This window comes from Phasianus colchicus, chromosome 1, assembly GCF_987193195.1.
Source record: "Phasianus colchicus chromosome 1, bPhaCol1.hap1.1, whole genome shotgun sequence".
NCBI lineage: Eukaryota > Metazoa > Chordata > Aves > Galliformes > Phasianidae > Phasianus > Phasianus colchicus.
The window spans coordinates 82,376,442-82,402,210 of NC_143436.1; the positions used below are offsets into that span (position 1 = coordinate 82,376,442).

Here is a 25,769-nt window from a genome sequence, read left to right on the forward strand (position 1 = left end):
TCTTTGATTCTTTGCCCCTCGCAAAGAAAGCACAGCTTTAGGTGTAGGTAGCACCTGCATACTGCTCTCAGGAGAACCAAGGGATTAGTTCCCAGCTCAGCAAGAAGTGATTCAAATCCCAGAGATTGTCCTGGCTATGAGAAAGCAGGAAGAAAACATTAAAGACTGGCTTGGCAAGCGAGGGGGGAAAAGCATGGGTGACTCACATTGGATCTTTAGCAAAGAAGGGAAAATGATCCTTCCCTTGAGTCTTGAGTGAACACATAAGGGATCTTCCACCTAGAACTGCTACATCAGCATGGACAAGAAGATACATTGCCACCCATCCCTACAGTCTCTCAAAACAGAGGGGCCAAGACGGGTGTCTCAGCCACTGGGCTCAACTTTCCCTTTCCCTTCCTCTGCCCCATAAAGCCCCAATTATTCTCTACAAATAGGAGCAGTTCCAGTAGGAAGAAGTCAGCCCTACTTTCAGTGCGTGTGGGTGACCTTCTGAGGTTCCTTCCATCCTAAAATAACCTAAGTGAAAGTATTCTGTCAAAGAATCAGAGAATGTCTTAGGTTGGGAAGGATTGTAAAACCTATCCAATTACAACCTCCCTTGCCATGGGTAGGGTGGCCACCCACCAGATTAGACTGCCCAGGATCCCATGCAATCTGGCCTTGAATGCCTCCAGGGATGAGGCATCCACAGCTCTCTGGGCATCCACCACCCTTTGAGTAAATAATTTCTTCCTAGTGTATAACTTAACTTACCCCTCTTTTTGTTTAAAACCACTCCCCTTATCCTATCATTATCAGACCATGTAAAAACTCAGTTTCCCTCTTGTTTATAAGTTTCCCTAAGTACAGGAAGGCCACATTGAGGTTTCCTCAGAACCTTCTCCAAGCTAAACAAGCTTAGCTCCCTCAGCCCTTCTTCAAAGAAGAGGTGCTCCAGGCCCTGCTTCAAATATCTTCCTGCTCTCTCAGAAGATCACATAACCCACAAGAAGGCTATAGTGGGCAGAGTAGGAAACAGCATCTTTCAAAACAGTTTCATCCAAAGCCCCTGGCTGTTGGGAGAACATTTTACTTTCCAAGCAGGCTAGTCAGATGCAGGGAGCTGGTGAACAGTGTACTGCAGAAAGGTATGACATTTCTGAAGTACTCACTATGACACAGAGTTGTGGATGCCCTGTCCCTGGAGGTGTTCAGAGCCAAGCTGGATGGGGCCCTGGGCAGCCTGGTCTAGCATTAAATGTTGAGGTTGGCAGCCCTGCCTGTGGCAGGGGGGTTGGAGATTCATGATCCTTGAGGTCCCTTCCAACCCAAGCCATTCTATGATTCTGTGATTCTATGACTATGACTTAGAGCCTTTGCAGTGCAGGGAGCTGCTAGTGGGTTTGAGAACAGGAGCAAAGACAGAGAAACAGAAGACTGAGTCATGGGCTCCTGTCACTAAGCAAAAGGAACTTCTGGGATTGAAAGAACAAGAGCAAATGGCATTAAACTGAAAAAGGGGAGATTTAGGTTAGATGTTAGGAGGAAATTCTTTACTCAGTGGGTGGTGAGGCACTGGCAGAGACTGCCCAGAGGAGCTGTGGGTGCCAAATCCCTGGAGGCGTTCAAGGCCAGGCCTGTGCAGCCTGAGCTGATGGGGTGCAGCCCTGCCTACTGGATGGGCTTGGAGGTCCCTTCCAACTTCTGTGATTCTATAATAGGTCTGACGTCATCTGGGGCCAGTTCTATGCCATGCAGGTAGGCAAGTGGGTACATCCTAGCTATGGTGTTACTCTTATTTTATAAAGACCAAGGCAGCATAGTTCAGCGCACCATGCAGTGTCACTGCAGCCCATGCTACAGCTGCAGTGATGAGGCAAAGGAGCTCTTGGGTGGAGAGGAAATTCCTGGAGGCTGAACGTGCCTCAAGGCTGCCGGAGGTGCAGGTGGAGCAGGCCTTCCCTTAGCACGAGCACAAACATGGTAACGACAGGAGACTGACTCCCCCTCCCTGATGATGATTCTATGCCCTTTGAGGGGGGAGGGATGATAGCTCAGTTTCTCTTTCCTCTTTGTAATTATATATATGCTGATTAGGATGGGTGATCAGGAGTACAAATAACAACTCTGCTGGTGCGGACTAAAATCGCATGGGTGAGATTTCACACCCTCTGTTTGCATGCTTACATTACTACTATTATTTGTGTTGTGGCCTGTGTGTAAACGTTTCTACTGTAGCGTGTGGATTTTATCAAGGTTAAATAACTTCTCATATCCATATAAGAAAACCATAACTCTTAAGTCATAGTGGTCTCAAGGAATTGTAAGGGTTGGAAGAGACCTCTGGAGATCTTCTAGTTCACCCTCTTGCTAAAGCAGGTTCCCTACAGCAAGTTGCACATCCAAGTGGGTCTTGAATATTTCCAGAGAAGCAGACTCCTCAACCTCTCTGGGCAACCTGTTCCACTGCTCTGTCACCCTCACAGTAAAGAAGTTCTTCCTCCACTCAAGTGCACACAGTATGTCAGTAACACCTTGACTTGTCATGCAAGTTTCTAGTCTTGCAAACTATGTCTGCAACCCCTCTCCCACTATCTGCCCTCATGTCCTGAATCCCAGCCTTCCCACCCTCCCTTTCCAGTGCCCAGGTTTAAAATTCTGCTCCTGTGCCCCGGTCTCTAGCACCTGGGAAAGGGTGTGAGAGAAGACCACAGAGCATAATCCATCCTGAAGACTTGCATCTTCATTCTCCTATGGGAAACTTTGACACGTAGAAGCTGCCAGAGCCTCGTTGCAGCTGCATTCTTCAGCATCCCTGCTCTAAATGTAGGGGTTGCTGCTATTCAGTGCCCTGCCACATCAGGCATTTGTCTGATAAAACCACAGACTTGCATATCCAATGTTTAAAGAGTAAAGATTACATTGAGGCAGTGTAGGACTTCAAAGGAAACTGGTCTTAGTAGTTCTAAAATCAGTCACTGGAAATTCAAGCCAAAACTGAAAAGGCACACAAGGTGGAAAAAAGTGGCAGTGGTGATTGTGGCCCAGATCCTGCAGACTGTTGTAGAAACTATAGAGAGATCTCTGTACTGCCTGCATAAGATGAATAAATTTCTCACTAACTGCACCAGCAAGAGGATTGCTGTGTCACTTGTGCTGCAGACATCAGCCAAGCTTCTGCAAGCTTTAGCAGGATAGGGACTTCATGCCAAGAATAGATGAGATAAGGAAGAGAAACCAGGTGAATGAACTAGAGGAGCTGGAAGCATTCTGTATCTGTAGTGAGGCTCTTCTGGAAGGAGAAGAGTTGATGCTCTTGTATCCTGAGCATCAACTCATTTTCAAGCAGTATTACTGTTTTGCTGGGTTCTTTTTAATGCTTTGTTTTTTCAGTTGAACTTCTTACAAAAATTGAGGTAAGGGAAAACAGTCTGTAAGAGCAGAAGGTACTTTATACACTGTTGATCATGGGCTCACAGGAATGTGTTTCTTGGCAACACTGTGGGTTGGGGTTTTTTTGTTTTGTTTTGTTGTTTTCCTGACTTCTCCTAGAAGTGTTTTAATCCTGAGGGTAGTTTTCACAGAGCTCAGTGAACCTGTTTAACAGTTCACCATCTCCGGAAGTGGAGGTTCCAAATAGACTTTTGTGTGTTGGCCTGGGCATTCTCTGGATTTAACTCATTGTACTAGTGGCAGTGTAATTTGTCAGCAAACAAAGAACAAAAAAGAGTGCTGCTGGCTTCATTCAGGGAGCTTGCCAGAGGAGCACGACTGTAAGACTGTGAAAGGAAGCTGAAATTTTGGGTCTGTGTTACTGTTCCAGAGATAGGGGTGATGGAGGTGGGCTCGAGTTCCTTTTGTTTGTGAAGCAGAAGTGAAAACTATGTAATCCAAGGAGAAGTGCCCTGAGGTGAAGTTAGCTAATAATATTTGTGTGTGTTTAGGCTATTATATCAGATTTTCCTCTTGCTGTACTGGTATGCAGCATTACCAAGTATGGGAGGAGTGTGAGTGCAGGTGTTAACCACTGTATCACACTACTTAAGGATGACAGGCTGACTATAATGCTGGTAATGCAGTGCTGACATTCTACACATATTCTCATCCTGGGGTACATGCAGAGGGGAACTCACTAGAGATGGAAATTTTCTTATAGATATGTTTGTTTACTATGGAGTGAATGGACACCTAGAGATAAGCTAAAGTAATGCTTTGGCAAAAAGAAAACACCCAAGTGAAGTTGTCAGAAAAATAAGAGTCCACATATTTACCCTCACAGAGAGGAATCTCTTTTCCAAGCTGGAAATGTAGTCCAGTGTATTCTTCTTGTTAGAAATTTATTTTAGGTGCATCTCCTCAGAGTTTCTTTGGTATTGAGAGGCAAACTTTTAAGGGCTAAGAAAACTTGTTTCAGCTTTACAATCAGTAATTGACAGTACTTGGTTCAGAGCTTCCATTTCAGATCTATGAAGAAACAGACCTGAGCTGCAGAATTTTGGATTAGATTCTGTCCTTTATTCAAACACAGGATTTCAGATGCATTGCCAGAGATGGCTGGGGATCTGAAAGTTGTGAAGTTCCCATGCACTCCTGTCAGAATCTGAAGGGCAAGAACAAGGAAAACAAATGGGTTGAGATGAAGACAATGTAAGCAGGGGGCGGCAGGAAGGGAACTGGGATTGTTAGCTTGGAAAAAAAGGGGCTCAGAAGAGGCCTTATTGCTTTTTACAAGTGGCAAGAGAATATCAGTAGGAAGATACAAGTGATGCAAAGGGAGTAACAGAGGTGTTTTGCAGCTTACACATAGTTAAAACATCAGTGTGCAGGCTGCAGACAGCCCCATGTTTTTCAAGGGCAGTGGTGTACATCCCCATGAACTAGCTGCAATAAGCAAGCGGAATCCTCTGTTTTTTGTCTTACATGCAAGATTTGTAGTCTCTCCTATGTAAATCTTATTTGCTTCTGCAACTGCCTGGGAGGCTGGAGTTTGGGAACAGGATCATGTCTGTGGCCTGTTGGGAAGTAGGGAGCAGTGTGTGAATATCTGCTTGTCTTTCAGTGCTGAGCATCTAGTCCTGGGTCCTCTGCAACCGCAGAGCTCATGATTCAGAGGAGATGTAACTACTTGGGGGAATTCACAATGGAAAAAAACAAAAGCCTGAAAAAAGGAGTAACTGTAAAGTTACAAGAAAAAAAGCAACCCAAAAAACAGGGCCAGCCATACCCTTAGCTGCATCAAAAGAAGCATGGCCAGCAGGGCAAGGAAGGTGATCCTGCCCCTCTACTCTACGCTGGTGAGGCCTCACCTGGAGTACTGTGTCCAGATGTGGAGTCCTCAGTACAGGAGAGATGTGGACCTGTTGGAGTTGTGTCCTGAGGAGTGCCGCAGAAATGATCTGAGGGGTAGAACACCTCTCCTATGAGGACAGGCTGTTTGCTAGGGCTGTTCAGCCTGGAGAAGAGAAGGCTCCAAGACTTCCTGATAGCAGCCTTTCAGTATGTAAAGGACAGCTATAAGAAAAAAAGCTAGACTTACAGTGTCTGTGGTGATAGGATAAGGGGAAATGGTTTCAAACTAAAAGAGGGAAGTTTTAGGTTGAATGTAAGGAGGAAATTTTTTGTGATAAGGCTGGTGAGGAACTGGAATAGGTTGCCCAGAGAGATGGTGGATGTCCCATTCCTGGAAACATTAAAGGTCAGGCTGGATGGGGCTCTGAGCAGCCTGATTTAGCTGTAGATGTCCCTGCTTATTGCAGGGGAGCATACATCGTTTAAGGTTCCCTTCCAACTCAAAAGATTTTATGATTCTTTGACAGACACTAGTGCACGCTTGCCTCTTGTGGGCAGTTGCAATTTTCTCCTTTCTCTAATCCCTTCCAGTTGTTTCAGGAAAGAAATCTCTTAGCAGCATCTTTTGATTCACTTTTATTCAATTTTAAGTCTTCTCATAACAATCAAGAGGAGGGAAAGCGACATTCAGTGGAGGAATTTCTCACTTCTTTCCATTAGCTACCAGATTGCTGCCTATCAGTGATTTCTTTACATGACGTCCTTTTGCAGGAAGTACAGTTTCTCAGGGTTGTGTGCATTTCTGTCTAGGTCTTTATTTATGCTTCTGCTGTCCATTCTAATCCTGCTTTTCCTTGTTCCTTCAATCCATTTGTCTTTCCCAAGAGTGAATGAGGCTAATATCTTCCAGCTTTAAGACGTATGCGTTTTGGTGCCAGGAGTGCTGTTGTGTGTTCTTATGAACCACGCTAGATCATCAGCCCCCTAAACAACCAAGCAGATTGGAGAGTGCTGGGGAAGACTAACACAAATCCTTTGTCATGGAGGTCACTAGAAGCAAGTAATACTGTTTCAGTGGGGAATGGCCAAAGCATCTGCCACCACATAGGAGTTCTGTGCCCTCCTGGAGTGTTCTGGAGTTAACAGTGGTTGCATGTATACCATACTCAGTCTGGTTTCTTACACGAAGTACTGGGATGAACACAAGGCTGGAGCAGGATGCTTTCTGGGTTGTAAACAACTGTTACCTTTGAAGAAATTTTCTATATTTTTAATTTCTTACATTAATGTTTTCACAGTTTTGGTGGCTGAAAATCATGACATCTATGGTGATGGGCTTGGAAAAGATGAAACAGGTAGGGAGACAGGTCATTCAAAACAGGACTTTGGGGTATTTTTTGTTATGTTTGTTTTTCCCTTGGGCCAAAATAAAAAGAGCTTTTTAGCAAAATTCAAAATAAATAATTTAATTTTTCTTTTGATATTTTTGGTATGTTTGTTAGAGCTGTGTTTCTAACCAGTAGTTCAGAAGTCTCTGAAGTTCACAAAGTACTGGTGAGTTAGAAGAAGATAAAAAAAGATTTTATAAACAAACAGAAAAACCCTCCTTCTTTTGCTGCTGCACTTAAATGTGTTTTGAAATGGCTCACATTTCAATTAGAGATTCTTTCAGGTTGCAAGGAGAAAATCACAGCATTAGTGTAACATGTAGGCAGTAAAGAAAGGAGATGTGGATTTTCTTCTCCGCTGTCTCTGGCTTCTTATGGCAAATCTGTGCAGCTCTAATAATGCAAAATGTGGTTTAGCAACTGAAGTCAGTGCTGATGGGAAGCTGACATTTATTGTAAAGCTTTCACTAAACTGGCTTAACACACAAGTCACCTGAAGAATATGCTATATATATTATATAAGCAATGAAACTGTCACTTCAAGGTAGAGTTGTATATTTTGCAAACTGTTGTGCTAGCTCCACATACATCTTTTAAAAGTATTTCTGTTTGCCTGCAGCTGTAGAAATATGAGGGGAGGATTAATTTTGCATCTGGCCTTTCATAGTCTAAAACATATTAATGTGTTCTCGGTCAAGAGATTTCCATTCCACTGTCAGCTTAAACAGACTTGTTGCCTTAGGAACAGTAAATGTTGGTGGATGAATCACTAGATGAGGAGTTGGAACTACCTGGATCCTTGTGTCTGTTAAACAGAACTGAGCAAATGCCTTCTCTGGACATCAGCGTCCCTCTTGATACAAGGAGAATGAAACTGTATGCAATCACTTCATCATCTTTGGAAAGGAAAACTGGGTATATATGAAGGATCCTCTTTCATAGTAAATATGCAAGTTACCCTTTTGTCTGTTGTTACATCCTATTTGTATGCAGTAGAATACAAGAATATTTCTTTAATATGTCATCATAGGATCTGTACTTTTACCAGAACGAAATCTTCAAGCAGACCTTAAGTAATGAAGGGCTTTGGTTTCAAAGCTTGGGTGTATTGCTGAAGAATAAACCTGAGCCTCAAAACACCAATCTAGAGATAAGATGCTTGCAAAATGCTAGTCTGGGAGATCTAGCAGGCTTCTTAGAGAAGCACCAGCGTCGGTCTTGTATCTTCCACTTGATTTATATTCTAGGATTTTGAATATATTTATTAGGAAGCTAACAAAGCCCCAGTTCTGTTTTATTATACAGCCTGTGTAAATTTCACCTGTACTTTTTTCTAGAAATTCCTTTTCCCCTAGAGGAATATGAAATGTGAACATTTTCATTCAAGTCAGTAAAAAACACATTGTTTCCCAGTCTGTTGCAGTGATTATTCACACACCAACATTCCACTGTTTTCCACAAATAACTGATAATAAGTGCCTTGTTTGGAGAAGTAAGAGGTCCTCCCTTACCTGATAAAGGGAAATAGCACTCATGATGATGAGGAGGAGGAGAAGGAAACTAGGAGATCCTTGGATTTTGCTGGTTATTGCAACTGATGCAGGGAGAATGTGTGTAGAATAGTGTTCTTCATTTGGAGAAGCATGAGCTGTTTAGATGATGGTGAGTTCACCAGCTTTCAAGCCACTGTCAAGAGTGACTATTTCACATTTTGCTGGAGTAATGTGAATCGTACTTGTGGAAGTCACACTTGGAAATAACCTCAGCAGAATTGATGGGCTTGAGGGAATTGTGTTCTAGGCGCACCGTTGGGTTTGTTGTTGTTGTTGTTGTTTGTTTTCAAGTGTGTATGTATATGTGTATGTATATATAGGTCAGGTACAACGTTGCTCATTTTTAACAGTAGGTGGTGACTGCAGATACAGACGTAGTGAAATGATGACTTTCTCCAAGCATGAGCAAAGGCCATCCTAATGGTCAAGAAAACAAGCAGACAAATCAGGAGATCAGCTTAGCTAAGCAAACTACTGACAAACCTTTTTTTGGCTGAAACAACTAAGTGTACGAACTATGAGAGGAATGCAGTGAGTACTATATGCCTTGATTTGAGCAAGGCTTTTTATGCAGTCTCCCACAGCTGAAGTTGGGATGTCCTAATCTGAATAAGTGTCTGTGTATATGGATAGAAAATGTGTTAGAATGTCAGGCCTGCTGTTAGCAGCTAATGTTTTGTTGTTGTTGTTGTTTTCTTTTTTCTCCAAAGGATGCCAGTGGCAAGTGGACTACTGCAGAAAAGTTTTGGGAGCCTGCACTTTTCAATATTCATTTATTGTCTTGGACAAGGAAGTAGAAAACAGTATAATTGAGTTTATAAAAGACTGCTAAATATGGAGTGCAGTTGGTCTGTGAAAGGGTAGGACTGCTTTCGGAAAGATGTGGAGGAGTGGTCCAGAATGAACCTCATGAAGTTCTGCAGGGCAACAAGGTGTCCTGTGCTAGGATGAGTGGACTAAGACCCTGCAGTGGTGTAGGCTGAGGACTGCCTGGCGAGAGAGTAGCTCTGCTAAAAGGTACCTGTTTTTATGAACAGTGTGCTGAAACATGAATCTATACTGCACCCTGGCAGCAAAGAAGACTAATAACATCCTAGGCTGTTCGGAGGAGAACTTGAGCCAGTAGGTTAAAGGAAATGATTATTTTCCATTACTTGCCACTTGGTAGATGATATGTGCTATCTCCTAGAGGTAGAGAAGTGCTGATAAATGTGAGCAAATTGAGCAGAGTGCCATCAGCATGGTCAATGGCTAGAGCAAAATTCATTTTGTGAAGCAGACCATAAGGAGTGTGTGGGAGGTGACTGCTTATTCCACAGTGGGGTTATCTGTGGGGAGAAGGGTTAGCTGTTGATGTTGGCAGGATGGTAAGCTGTAGCTGCAACCTCACTCTTAAGTGCTGGCCTGTACTTGGAAGCTGAGCGGCTGTAGGCTTGGTAACTGTGGCTGTCTTCTGCTCTCTCTTTAGACACTATTCAAAAGGAGTTCAGCAGCTTTGTGGCCCGGTGTGAAGATTACAGTGTTGAAAATGAAGGAGGTAAGTGCCTGCATATTGGAGTGGTGTTTGTCTGCTTGGCATTTGCTTAAAGCTTATTGATGTGAAGCTATGGGTGGTGCCATTGGCTCTGCGAACCCTCTGTGCTTGGCCTATGTGGAAAGAAGCTTGAGGATATTGTGGCTCCAGCTGTAGAGGAGAGGGGATGTGTGTTCTGTGATGTCCCCTATGGTCAGTGTGGTTGTAGGTTGGGGCTGTTATTGGTGTGATTGCTATGAAATCAGATGTTCGTGATGGAAGTGCTTAGCAGACTGACCTTTGAAACTTAGCAGTCTCTCTTTGAAACTCTAAAACTGAAATTTGCTAGCATTTGCTAGCATTCATTAATAACACAGCTCTTTCTCATGCTAATACTACTGTGTCGTGCCTTAACAAATGATAATTGTCATTATAGTTAGGGTTATAGTGGTGATATGTCTGTGTCAGTAGACAGAACTGTTATCCTGCCTTTTAAATTGTAAACACTATTGACATCGTATCAAAACAGTCAATGTATAACATTGGTGGCTCTTTATTGCTTAGGTATGCAGACACCTTTTCTTTTTTTCACGAAGAATGTCAAATTTACTTAACTCATGTATTTTTTTTGTGGTTGAGCTTGTTTTTAAATCTACAGAGATGCTGTGAGAAAGCTCTTCTAAGTAAACAGGGTAGTGAGCCTGAGGACCTACACATAGAATGAGAAAGCTGGTAATTCTTTGTATAGGAGAATAGTTGATCAGTGCTTCATCTTGTTAGCGAGATTCCAGGCCACACTGATGCAATGTTTCTTAACAGTTATGCTGTACTGCTTGAACTAATGAAGTCCTTTACTCAGGTATCAGTTCTGTGTGCTGTATGTCCTGTGGGGACATAACAGGCCTCCATTTACACATCTCCAAAGCAGTTTTGCTCTCTCAATCTGTTTCTGGTGGTACATGTGCAGACCATCTGTGTAAGGTTACACATATGTTTCCTGGAATACAACAACATGGAGAATATAAAAACTCATATCAATCCTGTCCCAGATCTGAGAGCAGAAGCATATAAAGCTATCCATTAATGAAGTGTATAGGCAAAGCCTTACAGTCTTTCATCTGTCCAGATCAGCATACTGCATCTGTGGAATTTTTCTCCAGTAGAGAAAGCCTGTAGAAAGCTAACTGATTTCACTCTTGTTACTATTCAGTTTCACTCTGTGATTCCCAAGAAATACTAAATCTTGTATGTTTGGCTCTGGGATCATTGGCCTTTCATTTATAATGATAGATCTTACTGGTGTGGCAGCAGGCAAAGGACAAGAAAACATCAAACATTCATCAAGAGCAATTATTGCATTCTTAATGTGATTTCTACCTGTTAGTATTGCACAAAATCCTGTTTAGCCCTTATGTGTGGAAAACTCCAAAGTGACTAACTGTGAAATGGCTTCCAGGAAGAATCTCAAAGTCTTGGTCTTTGTGGCAGCCATGTAGGGCAGGTAGGAATTATTTCCCAAAGTAGCAAATGGAAGGTCTGCTTGTAGAAGTGCAATCAGCTGGCTGCAATAGTCGTAAATTTCATCTGTAAGTAAATATGTAATAAATCTTCCCAATTGTTAGTCTGTCTGTGAAGCTTACACTGGATAAGATGATACAAAGGACCGTTTCTGAACTTTGAATCCATTCAATGATGGCAATTAACTTACCTGGGTTTGCGAGGTTCACTGTGATTTACTGTAGCATGCTCTGGTTCTATAGAGCTTAGTCTTTGATGTTGATGGGTGAAAATTGTTCCAAGTAGATACAAATCACAGGATGGCTTGAACCAGTCTGGCGATTTATTGTCACTAAAAGTGGAGGTCTTACTTTTTGTGCATGCTCTGATGTTCATCACACCTCTCTGTGAACCATGTAGCAGGAAACTGATCCAGCAAGAAAACAATACTGTTTTCTGCTGGAATAACAGGTTAAGTGTGGTTGTAAATGACTTTGATAAGCACTGTGCTAGTTCTGTGGAGGAGATGAGATGCTGATCAGCAGTAAATACATTATTTATGAACTATATAAATGTAATTCTTTACTAATAAATTAGGTACACTATAAAACAAGCACAAAAATAGAAATTGAGAAGGGATTAGATTAGGAATGTAGTCTTTAACTTGCTCAATTTTAACCTCCTGTGCTGTAACTTCCCCTTGTCTTCAGTTTCCTTGATTGTTAAATAAGAATTCTGTTTAGTCCTCCAAAGTGAAAACTAAAAGCACCTGCCGTTACAGTGTGGAAAGAATAGCAGCAGCATCACTTGCATGTGTGGTGCAAAAAAATTATAAACCTGAATCTTTGCCTAAAAGTGGTGTCTTAAGGGCATAGCTAATCCAAAGTCATGGAATCAGAACAGCTTTCCAGGTTACTGGCTACTTAGCAAATGGCTGACACTAGCTGACAAATGTTCTTATTCTGCTCCAGTTCAGTGCAACATGTATCACTTTAAACAGATTATTGTGGTAATTGGCTAGTGCCTATGAGATGCCATGGGTCTAATAGCTTCTTAGAAATGATTTGTTTATGTTGATGTGACAGTATCTTAATTCACCTTCACACAGTACTAGTGTTTAAAGCCTGAAATATTCTCGTATAACTACTACAATTTCTAGAAAGCATAATAGTTTACATATGATTTTTTTTATTTTGCTCCAGAATCTTGGATCATAAATAATTGCCTTGTGAACCAAATGACGGTTTGACCAGTGGAAGAGAATTCAATAGTGGAAGCACAGCTATCTGTTCTCTTGGAAGCATTTTAGAAGCATTAAAATTGTCCATAAAGTGATGTTTCCAGTGCCTATTTTTCATTCCTCAGAGTGGACGGCCTCCTTCTTGAATGTTGCTGCATGGAAGTAAATAAGTTAAATCATGGACAAAAATCTCTTCTGTATTGTTTCGTATCAGTTTTTAATGAACAACCTTTCAGACATAAACAAAGTCATATTCATAAATCTAGATAAACAAATCTGATCAGCTTTCTGTGTAACTTTTGGATCAATACACATACAGTCAGGGGAGAGATGATTTGTCCTTCAGCAGTTTCAAATAGATGGAAGTTTGAATTTGCTATTTTTTGGGATCTTCAACAGGAACTAGATGCTCCAGACACGTATTCTCAAAGATAGCTATCTGCTGGAGTCAGAAGAAGACTGGCAAACTGTGATCATCTCTTGCTGGTGGTTGACTTCAAGATAAAGCTGTGGTTTGGTTTGCTCTTAGATTCGAACAGAGCTGCTGCTGTTGTTAAGTCTGTTTTATTTTCCTTGAACATTTGATATTTCTGGGGAGAGGGGTTATTTTATGTCTTAGCTGCTGCTTCACGTTATGCTAAGAGACCCTTAACCCACTCATTTCTAAAGAAGAGTAATATGGTTTTAGGTTGCTCATGACTGGAGAGAGAACTTGAAAACTGAGCTCATAAATACAATGAAGCTCAAAAAGAATCAAAGAGAAAAGAATACCATGTATTAACGTTTTCAAAACATAAAGCTGTGGAGTGTGAATTCTGCTTGCTGTTTGTTTATGGAAGCTGGAATGCCATTTCATTTGGTTTTGAAAGTTGCGTATGAGAAGATTGATAAAGGTTTGATAGTGATAACAAAAGATCAGAAAATTTTCCTTTGTCTTCCCTGTTGGACCGATCCTTGCTTGCAAGGCAGAGTTCAAATTCTCCTCTGTGTAATAGGTTAATAATGTCCATGCCCTCAGCATTACTTGGGCTTCAGACTGGAATTGGACAGGAATGTAAGGGATTCTGGCATGTTGCCAATTCTTGTTATACTACCTTGGCCTTATGAAATATTTCAGCCCAATAGTTGATTATTTAAACATCTGAACAATTCCCATGCAGATAAAGTCTGTTCTTGGTACCTGTGGTTATTTTAATGAATCAATTTTGAGTGGTACAGTGTTAAGGCATGTTTATAAATAAGGTGGTGAGAAGACTAGTAACAGAGAAGAACTTGTAACACTATTAGAAATGATAGGAAAATATGAGGTTAGATGGAACGCGAGGTTAGGTAGTCCAAACTCCTACTTAAACCAAGGTCAACACAGAAATGGGACTCTGCTTTACCTATTTTGGTTTTGAAAACCCTCAAAGATGAAGACTGGACAGCCTCTCTGGCAATCTCTTTTATTGTTTGCTTTAATGTTGAAAATCTTTCCAGTCTGAATCATTGCTGTTTCAACTTCATGTCTGTTATCCCTTGTCTTCTCACCAGGTGCCACTACAAAGGACGTGTCTCCGTCTTCTTGATGATCATCTTGTAGGTATGGGAAGGCTGCTGTTAGTTACCACCCCCAAAGAATGTTCTTTTCCAAATGTGAACAAACATATTTTGTGTGTTTGTTCACAAAATGTGCTCAGAGTGTCTCCTTACAATGCCATTGCTCTAACTCTCTGACCATCTTTGTGGTTCTTCACTGAAATTGCTCCAGTTGACTGATGTATCTGTCTTCTTGAAAGGGTACAAAATCAGGAGTGGTTTTATAAATGCGGGCTAATTTAATTCTGAGTAGAGGAGGATAATTGTGGAATCATAGAATATCCTGAATTGGAAGGGATCCAAATCTTTGACTCCAACTCCTGCCTCTACACAACTTAGGGGTTAAACCGTGTATCTTAAGGACATTGTCCAAATGTTTTTTGAATACTGACAGGCCACATAAAGGCTACCCTAGATGGTGCTAATGAGTCTGCTGGTTTGCCATGGCTGCACCCCGGCCAGAAGGCTGTTGCCAGGAAAAATGTGGAGATCCAGACAGAGGTCCCACTGCAACATGCTAATGCACAGGTCTGTGTCTGCAGTGAGTACCAGAGCCTGGCCCTTGCAGTGCAGGGCAACAGAGATAGCACTTGTGTTAGATGCAACCAGCTGAATGATTTACTTAGCCTAGTAGCTGACTTGAAGGAGGTGATGGAGGGGCTAAGGAGCATTATGGAGTGTGAGAGGGAGATAGATTGGTGATGCCAGTCCCTGCCAGCCTTGAGATCTAGGCAGCCAGCTGAGGTTCCACATGAAGTACATCACCCCCTGCTGCCTTGCAAACAGGTAATAGGAGGAGACCAGCAGGCTGACAGTGCTCCTGCTACATCGAACTGTCTTCTCCTCCTCCTAACAAAAATGATGATGAACTGGGGGCAGGAGGCAATGGCAAAAGGTCCATGCTCAGCGATGCAGACACACCTGCTCTGTGATTCCCCTACTTCCCCAGCTGCCCCTGCAGAATAGGTACAGTCCTCTTCAGGGACAACTGGACAGTGGTGGGGAAGAACTACATCCAGCCAGACTACCCTTAGCATTAAAACCTCAGTAAAGAAAAAAAGATGGGTCATTGTTGTTGGTGACTCACTGCTGAAGGGAGCAGAAGGCCCAATATGCAGACCAGACCCACTACCCAGGGAGGTCTGCTGCCTCCTGGGGGTCCAGGTTAAAAATGTAAGGAAGAAACTTCCTTTCTTAGTATGGCCCTCAGATTATTATCCCCTATTGTTGTTTCAGTTAGGCAGTGATGAAATAGGAAGAACTTCCCCAAGGACTATGAAGAAGGATTTCAGAGCCTTGGGGCAACTGCTCAGGGTTCAGTAGCACAAGTGTTCTCCTCTATCCCTCCAGTCATAGGGAATGATGATGGACTGAACATGATGGGCCAACATATGAATTCTTGGCTCTGAGTCTGGTGTGCCCAGCAGGGATTTGGGTTTTTTGGCCTTTGCTTGATTTACATGAGACCAGACCTGCTGGCAACCAATAGGAATAGCTTATCCCACTGGTGGAAAGGGGGTTTTATGATGGGAGTTGACAAGGTTCACTGATAGAGCTTTAAACTAGGTATGACTGGGGATGGATGTGAAACCAGGGTCACTAGAAAGGAGCCTGTATGTTACACACCAGTGCTTGTGGGAGGGAGATGTGCTAGTAAGTTCTTACAGTCATGGTGAAGAACAGCACACCTTTTTGTAAGAAGAACAAGAACAAGGGTTGTTGTGAGGCTGGTTGCTACAGAAACACGTGAGTATGGTCAAGAGTGTGATAGGGCTTCTCCCACTCACAAGGTGGCTCAGCTTAGATGCCTTTAGACTAATACATGCAGCATGGGTAGCAAACAGGAGGAACTGGAGGCCATTGTGCTGTTGGGAAACTATGATATAATATTTACCATCACAGAAATGTGGTGGGATGACTCGCGTAGCTGGAGAGCAGCGATTGATGGCTATCGACTTTTCAAATGAAATAGGCAAGGCAGGAAAGGTGATGATGTGGACCTCTATGTTAAGAAAAAATGTGAATGTCTGAAAATTAATTATAGTGATGATAAGGTTGAGAGCCTATGGTTCAGAATCAAAGGGGAGGCCGTAAGACTGACACTGTGGCAGTCTGCTACAGGCCACCCAACCAGGATGAAGAGGTGGATAGGATACTTTATAGACAGTTGGATGAGGTCTCGGGGTCTCTACTCCTTGTTCTCGTGGGGGACTTCAACTTCCCAGACATCTGCTGGATTTATAATACAGGAGAAAGGGAACAGTCCTGGGTGTTCCTGGAGTGTGTGGGAGATAACTTCCTGACACAGATGGTGAAGGAGCCAATAAGGGGAAGCAAAATCCTGGACCTGCTGTTTGTTAACAGAGAAGGTCTTGTGGGGGATGTAAAGGTTGGAGACTGTCTGAGGCAAAGTTATCATGAAATGATAGAACCACAGAGGGGAATCAAGCAGTCACTTTGGACTTCCAGAGGGCAGACTTTGGTCTCCTTAGGACCATGGTTGAGAGAGTTCCTCGGGGGTAGTTTTGGAGGGCATGGGAGCCCAGGAAGGCTGGGAATTCTTCAAGGAAGTTATTTTAAAGGTTCAGGAGCTGACCATCACCATGTCACAGAAGACAAGCTGACAGTGAAGGAGACCAGTATGGCTGAATAGAGATCTTTGGCTGGAAATTGGGAAGAAAAAGAAAAATTATGGTCATTGAAAGGGGGTGCATACAACTTATGAGGATTACAAATACATACTGAAGCTGTACAGGGAGAAAATTAGAAAGGCCAAAGCCCAAGTAGAACTGAACTTGGCCACTAAGATGAAAGGCAACAATAAATATTTCTAATGTTTCTGCAGAGACCAGACTCAGAGCAAGTAAGACTGCACTGGACTAGGGATCTAAATCAAAAAGGGCTGACAAAAAGCTCTTTTTAGGGCTTTTCTGAAGCCAGCAAAAGCACTGCAATCAGTGGTGGACCCACTGGCCTGTCCCTTTCGGGCTGGTGGGGGGACTTGAGGGACAGGGAGGACTGGGAGAGGGTACCTGTTTGATATCATGGGCAAACCCCCCCTGCCTATCTTGCATCCCCAGGTCCCCTTAAGCAATAGGTTTGTGGCATTGGACATTGAAGGGGAGGTGACTGAGAAGGTGTGGGAAGGCTCCCCTAAGAGGTTACCAAGGGCGAGGCAGTCTACTCCACATGTTGAGACTGCCTCTGCCAGGAAAGAAAGAAGGGTGGTTGTGGTAGGCAACTCTTTTCTCAGAAAAACAGAGGGCCCCATTTGCAGACCATCCCCGAGCTGTAGGGAAGTGTGCTGCCTTCCTGGGGCCCGTGTCAGGGATATAACTAGAAAACTCCCAAAGCTGGTTCACTCCACTGTTTTCTTCACATTACTCGTAGTTCAGGTGGGCAGTGATGAAATTGCTCGGAAAAGCTTGCTAACTATGAAAGAAGATTTCAGGGGTTTCGAGTGAATAGTTCAAGGAGCAGGAGTGCAAGTGATGTTTTGTTCTATACCTTCTTGGGTAGTGAAGGACACAGAGCGGGCTAGGAAAACACAAGTAATGAATAATTGGCTCAGAGGCTGGTGTCAAGGCAGGAACTTTGGTTTTTTTGACAATGGGGCAGTCTACTCGGCCACTGGCCTGTTGTCCATAGATGGAACTCGCCTGTCTCAAAGGGGGAAATGAATCCTAGTACAAGAGCGAGGAGGGCTTACTGAAAGAGCTTTAAACTACCTATGACGGGAAAAGGGAACAAGACCAGATGTAAGCCTAAAGAAACAATGCCAGAGCTGGGAGTGAGGCAGATGTCTCAACTGAAGTGCATCTACATCAATGCAAGCAGCATGGGCAACAAGCAGGAGGAGCTGGAAGTGCAAGGGAAGGTTTAGGTTGCATATCAGGAAGAATTTTGCAGAAAGTGTTGTTAAGCACTGGAATAGGCTCCACAGGGAGGTGGTTGAGTCTCTATCCCTGAATGTGTTTAAAAACTTTTTGGATGTGGTGTTCAGGGACTTGATTTAGCAGAGGGTTGTTAGAGTTAGGGTAGTATGGTTATGTTGCGGTTGGACTTAGTGATCTTTAAGGTCTTTTCCGACCTGAGCAGTTCTATGATTCTATGAAATTGTGCTCGACCAACCTCATAGCCTTTTATGATGGTATCACTGACTAAGTAGATGAGGTAAGAATAGTGGATGTCATCTACCTTGACTTCAGCAAGGCTTTTGATACTGTCTCCCATGACATTCTGATAATGAAGCTGAGGAAATGTGTTAGATGAGTGGACAATGAGGTGGGTTGAGAACTGCCTGACTGGCCGAACTCAGGGAGTGGTGATCAGCGGTGCAAAGTCTGGTTGGAGATCTGTGACTAGCGGTGTTCTCCAGTGGTCATTGCTGGATCTGGTCTTGTTCAGTATCTTCATCGACAACCTTGATGAGGGGATAATGTCCACCTTAGCAAGTACGCCAACGATACAAAGCTGGGAGGAGTGTCTGACATGCCAGAAGGACCTGGACAGACTGGAGAGTTGGGCAGTAAGAAACCAGATGAGATTTAACAAAAGCAATTGTAGAGTCTTGCACCTGGGAAGGAATAACTGCATGGATCAGTACAGGTTGGCGGATAACCTGCTGGAGATGAGCTTTGTGGACGAGGACCTGAGAGTTCTGGTGGATGACAGATTAGCTATGAGCCAGCAGTGTGCCCTGGTGGCCATGAAGGCCAATGGGATACTGGGGTGCGTTAAAAGGAGGTTGGCCAGCAGGTCAAGGAAGGTGATGCTCCCCCTCTACTCTGCCCTGGTCAGGTCTTATCTGGAGTACTGTGTCCAGTTCTGGGCTTTCCGGTACAAAAAAAAGACAGGGATCTCTTTGAGAGAGTCCAGCAGGGGGCCACAAAGATGACAAAGGGACTAGAGCATCTCCCCTTTGAGGAAAGGCTGAATAACCTGTGTATGTTCAGCCTGGAGAAAAGAAGACTGAGAGGGGATCTTGCTAATGTTTAAAAATATCTTAAGTGTGGGAGACAAAGAGACATGGCCAGCCTCTTTTCAGTGGTCTATGGGGACAGAACAAGGGGAAATAGCCATAAACTGGAGCATAGAAAGTTCCACACTTTCCACACATATGCAAAAGAACTTCTTTATAGTAAGGGTGATGGAGCACTGGAACAAGTTGCCCATTGAGGTTGTGGAGTCTCCTGTGGAGATATTCAGGACCTATCTGGATGCCTGCCTGTGCAGACTGTTGTAGGGAGCCTGCTTTGCAAGGGGGTTGGACTCAATGATCTCTGGAGGTCCCTTTCCACCCTTACTGTTCTGTGATTCTGTGACCTTTACCTATACTGTCAGTGTTCTTAAATTCCTCCATTGCAGCCTGTCCCTGCCTGTGTCAGGACTAGCCTGCTTAGCCAAGCTGATTTCCCAATTTGCCTGCCTGTTTTCCTGATCATCAGGATGGCCTGTGTTCATGCTTAGAGAAAGTCTTCACTGAAGGCCTACTGGCTTTTTAGAGCTCCTTTGCTCTGCAGTTCTGTCTCCCAAGCAAACATGACCACCAGCTGCCTCAATAAGCTGAAATTTGCTCTAACAAAGTATAGGTGCTTGTCTTCCTCACTCTGCTAAGGATCTGAAACTCCACTTTTCTTGATCACTACAGCCAAAACAGGTATTCATGACCCCATCCCGTTCTTCTCTGCAGGTGAGCAGCAGATAGAGCAGTATAACATCACTTCTTGCTGGTGCAGCCTAGGTGGAGGCCTCTGACACTGCCAGGAAATCATCTTCACTGCCTGAGTCCTGCTGTGTTGCCTTTCCAGCAGATGTCAGAGACGCTGATGTTCCTCCTCCATATATGCCTGTTATTCAGAGCCTTTCTTCAGCTATTTAGGGAAGCCTTTACCTACTTCCTTATGCTGATCCCTTGACTCTAACCTGCTCATCATCCCTGCTGGCCTGTTCTGTGGTCCCCACACACAAGCTATCAACCAGTCTGTAGCTGGCCCTAAACAGAGTTCCATGCATTCAAGCCATTCTTCCACAGAGAGGACAGCCCCTCTCCTTGTCCTCTCTGCCACTGTTTCTTGTAGGGTTTCTGCCATCCACCAAGGTTCTTCAGTCATGCATGCTGTCTGAACACGTCTCAGTTATGCCCAGTTATGATTCTGTGAACTTGCACACAAGTCTAGTTTTTCCTGCTTGCTTTCCACACTGCATTCAATTGTGCATGTACTCACAGCAGTGCAGGAATATTCAACTGATCTTTTGTTAGCACTGGACCAACTTAACTGCTGTCTGCAAATAGTAAACATGTTTATAATTTATTGAAATAGTCTTATAAAGATGTAAAAATATTGTATTTTTGTGATATATGCATGCACACACATTTTATCTTAAAAGTCAATTATTAATCCCCAAAATAAATAAAATGGTTTATTTTCTAAATCACAGCTCCCGAATCAAGCATCCTCCATTGCATCTTAAAAGGTTTACCAGGATGATGCTGTCTGCTTAATTACTTTTTAACAAGTTTCCATTCAGAGATGTCCTTTGTCATGTATATTGTGTTATGGGTAAACATATGGCTTGTTCCCTGCCTGTCTTTCTTTTCTGTTGTTATTAACATGAGAAATAATGGTCCTAAAATTGTTTGAAGGAATTGGTTGAAATTGCTCTCCAAAAAAATAAACCAGTTGATGAAATATATTTCATTTAGCTTGTGCAATTTAATACCAAGCACCATACAGAAGTCTCATAAAAGGTGTGGTTTTGAAAATTCCTTTCAAAGCAAAGAAGTGACAGCGTACTAAATAGTTTCAGTTCACTAAGTGCAGTTGTTGGAGAAGACTTTGGCACAAATCGTGAAACATCAGAGCTTTATCAGTAAATAAATCAACTTCTTTTGCAAAGTGACATAAGACCAAGAGCTCCAGACTCTGCCTGCTTTCCTCTGCTTGCTTATCAGAGTGTCTGCTGTGCACATGAGAAACTTCATGCAACACTGAGAAGTCTGGACTTTGCAGTTTTCAATGCAGTATTCAAGCTCAGAGTTTTTCTTGTTGTTTCTTTGTTGCTTTTTTGGTGGGTGGATGTATTATTTTTTAAGAGGAATCTGTAGCCAGGCATTTGGAGAGCAAATGGACCCAATTTCCTGATTTGTTGCCAGTTCAGTGACATTTACAGCAGCTATGTCCCACTCTTTGAAAGTATCTGCAATAACTAATGAAGAATGAACGTTTTCTCTGTGGAATGTTATGTCCAAACTTACCTTGCAATGAATGCAACGATAGGCAGCTTTTAATAACAAAGAGCAGAAGCTTGCTGGAGATGCAAACAGCTACTTCTGGCTGCTGTATGACGTGGTTCCAAGAAATGCTGACTGTATGCCAGGAAGTGAGAGTGGCCTCTGGCACCCTCAAATCCCCACTCATTGCCAGTGCTGAGACATGATGCTAGTAACAGAAATTGTTGGTAAGTAAAAGCTACTGATAAATGCTTGTGCTCGTAAGACACATTCCAACTGATGACTCTTTTTCAGTACTTATTTCAACCAGTAGAAATGGTGCCTGCAGGAGATGTTGCTCCTCTTTCATCCCGGAATGAATGAGATCAGAGTTTGAGTGATGGTGTAAAAGCAATACTGTGAATCTGGGGTATGAAACCACAGTAGACAAGGCAGCTCTGTGTTGAATTGATGTGCACAAGCAAGTTTTCAGTTGTTTGCAAACACCTTGTGCTGGATCTAGCAGGACTGGTTGAAAAGTGACACCATCCTTGTCTAATCATTGGCTGTACGACCATTAGATGCACTCTTTGATTATAGTGAAAGCAACTGTGTGAGTGAAAAGGCTTCATCAGTGCCTGACAGCCAGTTTTACATGAGGCTCTGCAAGCAGAATTGAGGACTCTGGCTTCCAGGAGCAGGACTGTAGCAAAAGTTGGGGTTAGCAGGGGTAACAATGCACACAGTTGTCTCTTGATCAGACTTGTATCTCTACCTTAAAACAGGCTGTTAACACCCACTAGGCTGCAAGGAGATGATGCATACTGTCTGTGGCACACTGCTTCTGGAACATGTTTGCAATGCTCTTCAGCAGCAGATTAATTTACTAACATCCAGAACAGCAGCAGGAAGGTGAGCTTGTGCGCTCCTGCTGTCTCTGTGTGCAGTTTGTACTGCTAAGTACAAGGACATGAGACACTTGCTCACATTAACAAAATTCTGAGGAGCTATGCCTTAGGTTTTAACTCAAGGAGTCTTTCCTTCTTGAAAGGATGTGTGTAAAGGTGGCCTTGGGTACCACATGGGCTACTTGTGACTTAAGTGCAGCCATAGGAAAAACCTATGTACCCCAATGATGTTAACTCTGTTTAGTCAAGTTTTGTATGACCCAAGTAATTCAGCTTTTGCCTTATTTCTGTGAGAAGTCTGAGGAAGGACATGTGAGACTCAACACTTGTCTATTTTTTTTTCTAGAAAATAGAGAAATGAACAGTCTCTCTACTTAGAAAATCCATTCCTTGTCTTAAAAATCTCACATTTATTTCCCATTTAGAATGTTTTTCCCTCTTCTTTCTTATCTGGTACAACTTGAATGCCATTCCTCTCCAGTGGGGGATTCAGTGTTCTTCAACTATGCATTTTTTAATCTCCTTTTGCCCTTGTTTATCTTTTGGCAGAGAGAAGAGAGTGGAGAGTTGGACCAGGAGGATGGAGAAGGGAGGAATTGAGTAGTGAATGTTAAGTGGAGGTAAGTACAATTAGGAGTCAGAAATGGCGTGTACACTACTGCAAAACAGAGTGTTTTTCAGAGCTTCAAGGGTAAATTCATTCCGGAATCATCTCTTGACATTCTTGCCTTTTGCTGCAATAGGATGTGTCAGGCAGCCCTAGCCACGGAGGAGCTATGCCTTTCCACAGGTAGAATCCCTGCTAGTTCTGATTGAAAATTATATATTTGGAAGTTTCACTTGAGTTGGACTTCTTAAGTTTAAGAGAATGTTAAACTAAATAGCCAATATAACTAAACTAATCAAGGAAAATTCTTGGTGATGAAATGGGAAACAGCATGAAGGTTGAAAATGGGTAGAGAATCTCTACATGCCAGGGTGCAGAGCTGTTTGCATTCAGGTGCTGTTGTTGTGGCAGGGACAAGACTTGTGCTGGGGCATGACTTGGCAGTATGGGAGGCTGTTCTCAGGTTTCCTCAATACCCACCCCTTTGCTGAGCAGAGAGGGGAAGTTTCTAAGGAGGGGCATTGATCTGGGAAGGGGGGATTCCGTGTTCTGCTATGCCATGTCATGCTATGCTATGTTATACTGTAGGAAGAAGATTCCTACCCACTTACTCAGACAAGTGATGTGGGATTGGCTTACCCTGTGGGATGGGATGTTTGTCTGCTGATGTATTCAAGTCTCCCCTCCTCCACCCTCCCATCCCCCCCATTTTTTATTTTTATTTTTTCTAGAGGAGTTAGAAATTGGCTGATTCACAATGTCTTTTTTATCTTTAGATCGTCAGAAGAAGGGCCTGGACCCTTAGGGAAAATGATCTCAATAATATCATCACGATTTAGGTTAATGCACAGCCCAGAAGGCAGGATGGGCCAAAGCCTGGGCCTGAAAGCAGGCTGTAAGGAATGGTCTGTGGGACTTGGAGGCTGATGGCCTTACTGGCTGAAGGCCAGCCTGTAGGGGTGGGAGTCCTTTTCCCTGTAAAAATACGTGCATGACCCAGGGGTGCTGCAGATCACATTTCCCATTACATGTGAACTGCTAGGGACATGTGTTTATGCGTCAGGCTCTAGGAACCCTCCCACTTCTCATTTTCACCACTTTTCCCTTCACCTCTTTTACCTGTGCTGCTGAGGTTCAATGTAGTGGTTTTTTTTATCACTGTTCTTGCACAGCTGCTGTCATATCTGCTCCAAAGCTTGCCAGCATCCACAGAAAGGGCTCTCACCATCTCCCAGTCGGTGTGGAGCTGCTTGGTGCTTGTGGCCAGCCCAGCAGTAAAAGGTCACAGGGAATAATACCTAATTTGGGACAGCTGTCATGTGATGCCTGAATGTGTCAGTGCATGGAATGCAGCCAGAATATTTGCTGTTCTCTGGCTCCATCATGGCTCTGCAGCAGAGATTTGTGGAACAGCACCAGTTAAATCTGAAACTCCTCTAGTTCAACTGTGCAGAGTATCAGTCAGAACTGATTTAATAAAGCTTTCTGTAGTCACTGTGGTGTCACAGTGGTAACAGGTTTATGGTGAATTGGAATGTTATAATAATTAACCAACACACTCAGTATTAATAAGTCTCGATTATTTATTTTTAATTTTCAGTTTCTGGAGCCAAATAAATGATGGCAGAAGTTCACTATTGTGGCAACATCAAGCAGTGAAAAATTAGAGAGCACTGAATTCAAGATTTTCTGCACTGTCTTCACTTATTCTCCCTATATTCTACTGCATTCTGATAATAGACTGGCAATTTCAACACCCAGCATTAGCAAATGGATTCTATTCATCATCCCAATGATCCAGCGCATCATAATCCAATCATCATCCAATGACCCAGCACATTATAAGTACAGTAGGACAGAGGTTTTGACACCTGTTCTGCCCAATTTGCATGAAAGTGACATTATTGGCATTTTTTGAGCACATTTCTGTCAAGCTGTGTCAAAGCTTTCAGTGGTTTGGGGTTTTGTGATCTTAGTACACATCATTTGACAGGTTCAGGTGCTGGCCGGGGCAAAATCAGCTGGAGTCAGAGCTTCCATGCAGAACTGCAAAGCTGTTCCATTGTACCAAGGTACAAAGTATATTTCCAAAGCAGTGCAGTCATCGATTACCTTGGGATTGGCTTGAAAGTCATTAAAACTGTAGAAATTAAAGATAGATGAGTTACAATGTGGGGCTGGAGGTCCCATAGAAATAAATACCGGATTGATTCACAAAACTGAGACATCTTCTAACAGGTGAACCTGGATGCCAGCTCTCGGGCAAAACCACAGCAGAGCTGGACAAGCATCTCTTCTCCAGAAATATTATCCGCACTTGATTGCAAGTTCCCCCATGTTAATATTTCCAAGTGCCACGTGCGAGAGGCCAGCAGGCACCGCTCGAGTATCAGCAGTCGCTCGCAGCTGTGTGGGAAGGGCTGCTCGCAGCTCTGCCTTCCGCATGGGGTGCTGTGGCTGCAGATCAAGGCTCCGCTCTGGTCTTTTCAGAGCATGGCCCGAGGGCTACGAGCTGAGCAGTTAGTGTATTTCTCTGCTTCATCATACAAAGTTTGCCCGAGGTTGGTTTACACGAGGTTTGTACTTGGTTACTGCAGACCGTTCTTGGATTTCTGCTTTTCAGTATACCTAGAAGTAGCAATGACTATCGAGGCAGTGCAAAGGCTGTATCAAGCAGCCGTAATTAAATCTCCCAGCCACAGAAGAAGTTTAAACAGGTACAGCTGGAATGGAGACAGAGGTGGGGGCACAATGGACAGGGATGTTCTTTATTGCCTTAGAGCAGGCCAGGGCTGCGCAGCAGTAATGGGAGGGAAAGGCAGGAAGAGGGCAGAGAAGGACTGCAAGAGGGACAGCTCTGAAAGCCAAGCGAGTGACCTTTCTGCTCATTGAAGTGAGACCGTTTCCTCTGCGTGCTGACATTTGCTCCAGCCCTGTTCTCTTGCTGCTTCCTTCGCCTCTGCTTTGCTTCGTAATTGTCCTTTGTGTTGCTGGTTTTCTC

At 43.3% G+C, this 25,769-nt stretch overlaps 1 long non-coding RNA gene across 12 annotated transcripts in view; it reads left to right on the forward strand.

Moving 5' to 3' along the window:
* Positions 1–3: 3 nt before the first annotated feature.
* Positions 4–25,769, forward strand: part of LOC149919799 (uncharacterized) — a 50,130-nt gene continuing 24,364 nt past the window's right edge. For 2 of the 12 annotated variants that reach the window (XR_016471116.1, XR_016471115.1), the window contains exons 1-5: positions 4–1,740; positions 6,570–6,626; positions 9,681–9,749; positions 13,996–14,044; positions 22,711–22,781. This is a non-coding gene — a long non-coding RNA (uncharacterized LOC149919799). The other 10 variants (XR_016471113.1, XR_016471114.1, XR_016471117.1 and 7 more) reach the window with 10 other exon arrangements.